Raw genomic sequence first — 5,494 nt, forward strand, 5'->3', positions numbered from 1 at the left:
TTGAATTAACTTGTTTGCTAAAGGATTAGTGAACATGAATCTAATCAATTTAGGAATCGGTGAACATGAATAAATGAATTTGTGCATGCAATTGTTTATGTTTTCAAGGTGGAATTTGTCTAAACCAAAGTACCTAAAGAGATTTGTTTTTCCTGTTAGTTTATCGAGAATGGTTAATTAATTATTAGTTTGAGATTTATTAAATTATTCTTTTCGTGTGACATATAACCTATAATTAAATATATTAAATTAATCCACCGTTCCCTGTGATCGACACCCGACTTACCTAAGCTATACTGTAATCTGACTAGGTACACTGCCTATAAGTGCATAGTTAGTCTAAGTTTGTTAGGTTATAAATATTAAAATTAATGGGTACTTTCGTGCACATCAACTCGAATCAGTGAGTCGGGTGGAGACTCGGTGAGTTGGACAGGTCAGGACTCGGAAATCGGTAGACTCGGCGAGTCATGGACCGACTCGGCGAGTCGAGATGCGAATGGAAGGAATCTGAATATTTGAACTCGGCGAGTCAGTAGGGTGACTCGGCGAGTAGGGTTGACCTGGAAGGTTGACCTTGACCAGGACTTTAACTTTGACCGGAGTTGATTTGGTTGCCTTTCGGGGGTCAGTTAGGCTCAGTGTTGCTTTGATATTGGTAGTTCGGGGAGCAAGAAGAGTAGGAGTTCAGTGAGTTGTCGGGCAGCAGCTAGTGAGATCATCAGCAAGTTCAGCCAGTGCAGGTGATTTTCCCTTTGTGTGAATGGGTCTAAGGCCACAATGCCGGCCCGTGTAGTTATGAGTAGAAGACTCGGGGGTTAGCCCTAGGCACAATATGCTAGTATGATATTCAGGACGAGGTCCAATAATAGCGGGTGGGTGCCCAAGGATTTGTTTATTAGATAGATTATACTTGTTGTCTGTGTGATACATGTATGTGCCTGGTAGGGAGGTGAGTGTGGGCGAGGTCCCGTATCTCACCAATAGCAGAGTGTGGATGGGGTTCCATATCTCATTAGTAGCAGAACAGAGCGAGGCCCAAACTAGAACAGGAGTGAGAGTGGGTTGGGACCGTATCTCACTACCATTAGGAGCGTGGACGGGGTTCCATGACTCATCAGTAGCAGGACATGGGCGAGGCCCAGGATAGGCACTGCCTTAGGACAGAACCAGTTGCATGTGTTTAGTTATGTGTTGTGATATGTTTATGTGTTATTATTTGTTGGCCGGCGAGGCCCTATGACAGGCGAGGCCTAAGTAAAACAGATATGTATCCGAGCGAGGCTCGAAGCCAGGCGGGGCCTGGAGCGGCGGGGCCGTTGTAGCGGGCGAGGCCCGAGGCCCAAGGTAGCGGGTGTGGCCTAGTATGTGCAGTATGTGGTTATGCATGGTATGTAGTAGGGTGGTGAACTCACTAAGCGTCATGCTTACGGTTTTCAGTATTGGTTTCAGGTACTTCCGGTAGCGGAGGGAAGAGCTCGGGGTGATCGCATGGCACACACCATAGATTAGACAGTCTGGGAATGTTTACTCTGATAATGAACATGTGTTTTGAAAACTTATACTCATATTATGTTTTGGAATGATGACTTTGCTTTAAGTAATGTTTTATTAAAAGAAATTTTTGGTCTTAAATTCTGGGTCGTTACATCCATATTTACCGTATGACAGCTCATCCTTAATAGAATCTTATCTATTCATAATAATGTCGATATGGTCCATTCAATACCATACTTCCAACTACTCACAAGCGATCAATCCTCAGCGAACTTTAGATCGTCCTTTGATAGTTATTTAATTATCTTAGTCAATACCAATTCTTGTCCTTTTTCTCTCTTAATGCACTAGACATTTGGAAAAAATTTAGAATGGTCAAATATTATAGCACTTGCAATCGATCCTTTACCCGAAGCGTATGGGACACGATGCATAATGTCTTACATAAAGATACGATACTCTATCAATCTTCTGCCATAATATTTTTTGTGTCACATACTTACAATTCGAACTATAAAGAGGGATACCGTAATCATAATCGAAATTTAAGAGCACACTATGTATCCTTTGACTAAATTTATTAAAATTTCTCAATCTAAGCTTTAGATTTTGAACGAAGTACAATATTCTCTCCCTTAATTATAGAAAAACAACTTTTCAACTCTTACAACTTTGCAAAGTATAACTCTTGTTTTCTATAATTAATATTGCTAACTTGCAATACTTACCATAATAATCATGCTCCCACTTAAATGATGATTATTTCTTTACCAACATAACACTTATGCTCCCACTAGCTTCGACATGTATTCAGAAATCAATTGAACTTCTAGAAATCAATTTATTAAGTTCATATTTCTAATACCAAATGCTTTGATAAGACTTTATCTAAGCTTCTCAAACTCATACACCTTTCCTTGGACAACTCATATGTATATGTCTAAACGATTCTAGGACTCATATCAATAAGTCTAAGATGTTCAGACCTATTTGCCATTTCCCACAATTCAAAATATGAAGAGGTATGCTGTAATCATAGTTGAATTTGAGAAACCCAAATCACATAATGCTATCTTCAAAACCTCTTTTAGTGAAAGCATTTCCTCACAACCATTTTCATGAAAGAGAGAAAACTTATGACACTTAGATTTTGCGGTGTATACATTTCCATCCATTATCTCAAGATAATGTTAGTGACAAATCCAAACTCTTATGGGTAGAACTTGTTCTTCTTAATTTCTTGCCATCAAGGGTCCTGCCATTGCTTCCAAGTTATTTAGCAGTTCACCCCTTCATTTCAATATACTTTCCATTAAACAGGGTGCCTTTCCCCTATACAGTCCATTGAGAACTCGTAGAACTCACTTGCATAACTAACTCAATTCGGAATGGCACTAAAACAAAATAGTGTCAACATGATAGGTCGTAAACCTCAAGTTGTGTGCTGGTGATGAATGATAAGTTCTATTCTTGATTTGTTCTTTAAACCTTTCAAGACCATCAAGACTCCCACTGACTCCTTGACATATAAGGTTCTCTTTTCAAGAAACATTTCTTGAAAAAAAAATATTCAAGAGTTAGTGTAGTTTTACAAAACATTTCACATGATTGGTCCTAGTTGGTGTTTGTCTTACCCAAGACTTACCAATTTCAAATGTGCAAGAATAAGAAAATCCCTTTTTCCAAATTCCACATTTGAATGTTTTATCACTTAATTCACAATCTTGGAGTATAACTCTAAGACTTGACATTGGAACGAAGTATGATTGACTTCTTGATTTAACCATTTCCACAATTATCGATTCCTTTTTCTTAGACATACAAATTGTACTAAGATTCACTTAGAAAATTAATTGAGATATGGTTCTTAATCATTAATTCTTATCATAAAACACAATAAAATGTACTCTCCCTTCTTCTTAGAATAGAGAAACCTTTTATATTTCTACCTACCTGACTCTTCTTATTCGTTTTGCTATTGATTGAAACTCTTTTAACCAATCCAGAATTATACTCAATCTTATAAGTATAACCATATTCACAAAACTTTAGTGAATCATGACGAATATCTTTGTCGCTCTTGTGGTGGACTTGATCAACACACAACTTTGTGTACTTGATCTCATAGTCCTTCACTTGACACTTTGTCAAAGAATAGTCTAAATTTCCCAAATGTGATAGTTTTCATTCATCATGCAATACTTGTTGCACGATTCCAAGTTCCTATCCACTTGAAACTTGGGTGATGAGAAACTCTCCCTATTTGGTAAACTCTTGACACTACCAAAAACAACTTAATTAAGAATCAAATCCATTTTTCTAATATTAGAAGTACACAAACATCAATTTTTCATATACGCCATTGTAAGGATAAACAATAAGATAAAACCAAAATTTCGCTTATTCATAAAAGCAGCGGAAAAACATGTCTTTACAATGAAAAAATTCAATTGAAAAACTATGTAATCAAATACTCCTAACAAATCTATCATAAAGCTCAAAATCTGATCTTTGAATCCATGCTATCTTAATCCATTTCTTCGTGATAAGACTTATCTTGCTCTTCCATCAAGCTTCCTCTCTTTTCTCTAATCCTGCAAAACATGCAAATGTAATCTTATTACATTGTGTATAAAGAATAGGAATTTAATGGAAATAGATAGTGGATTTTATACCTGAAGTAGAGCCATACCATTTCCCTTTCCGTTGGCAGCAGAAACATGTGGCTTCTCCTAGAACGTCCACAGAATCATGGTTGGTTGATTCACTAGACAAATATGCTCCATTACTTCGCCAAATCATTTCTAATTCAACAACAATAAGCATGTAAGTTAAGTCAATGAGGGTCGCATCAATGTTCGTCATATGATACTCTCTTATGAACTTATCATATGATTCAGGGAGTGATTGAAGACCCAGTCCACAACCATCTTATTGGGGAAAGACGCACCCAACATAATCAACCTATCGATGTGTGATTTCATCCCTAGGACGTGAGCACACAAAGGCTTACCATCTTCATGTTCCATTGCCAATAGGGTTTCAGTGATCTTGAACCTTTCAAATATTCGATCTTGTGGGTCGGGGAGAACAACGGGAGGAGGAGGAGGGAGTGAGATCAAGCTAGTCCACATTGATCCTTCAATTTGGAATAAGCTATCACTTTCAATAGGAACACCTTTTCCTTGGGATCCGGGAAGACCACGGTTAGAGTCAGACATCTACAAAATGGGAGAAAATTCAAGTTAGTTGATTGAATCCTTAATGAAACACCGAAATGAGACATTAGGGCTAGGATCCAACAACATTATTTACACATTAGAAGAGGGATTCCGTAATCCAACATGCAAATAATTTTGAGGTAATTGAATGACGATTCACTAATTTTTCATCGTGAAAAACATAAAGGCTTAAGTTTTAAATGTATTAAGAATTCCTAGATTTCCTTTGAGATTCATTGAACTTTTCAATGGCATGTTTAAATCTCGATATGCCCCTCTTGTTTGTGACTGGGATGCCGAGGATCACAAAGTGGGTGTGAATAACCATGCAAATCTACATGGCACCCTCATTGTTACAGTCACCTATTCGATGTGCCGGTAAACCACACACGCTCCATCGAGCTATGACTAACATTGAGTCACCCTTTGCCACCTTTTCTTAGAACCCAATTTGTGTGCCGGTTAACCACACGTGCTCGACTAACGTCTTAGCAAGGGTGCAAAGTATAATTTAATGGGATTGCATCAATTTCACTTTTGCCTAAAGTAAATAATATTGGGAATTTGTAAAAGCGTTTAGTTACTTTACATAGATTCATTATACTTATTAATGAAGAAGGGATTGCCCTATCCTACCCGTTCGGCTAACGACCCTCCACCAATCAAGGAAGCGGTGGGTAATAGTGGATACCCATTAAACGACCATTTTATAGGCCATAACCTTATACCCGCTTTTAAGATCGGCTTCGTGAATGAAGCCTACTAACAGTAAGACT

The sequence above is a fragment of the Lactuca saligna genome, chromosome 4 (genome assembly GCF_052625555.1).
Source record: "Lactuca saligna cultivar CGN05327 chromosome 4, ASM5262555v1, whole genome shotgun sequence".
NCBI classification, from domain to species: Eukaryota; Viridiplantae; Streptophyta; class Magnoliopsida; order Asterales; family Asteraceae; genus Lactuca; species Lactuca saligna.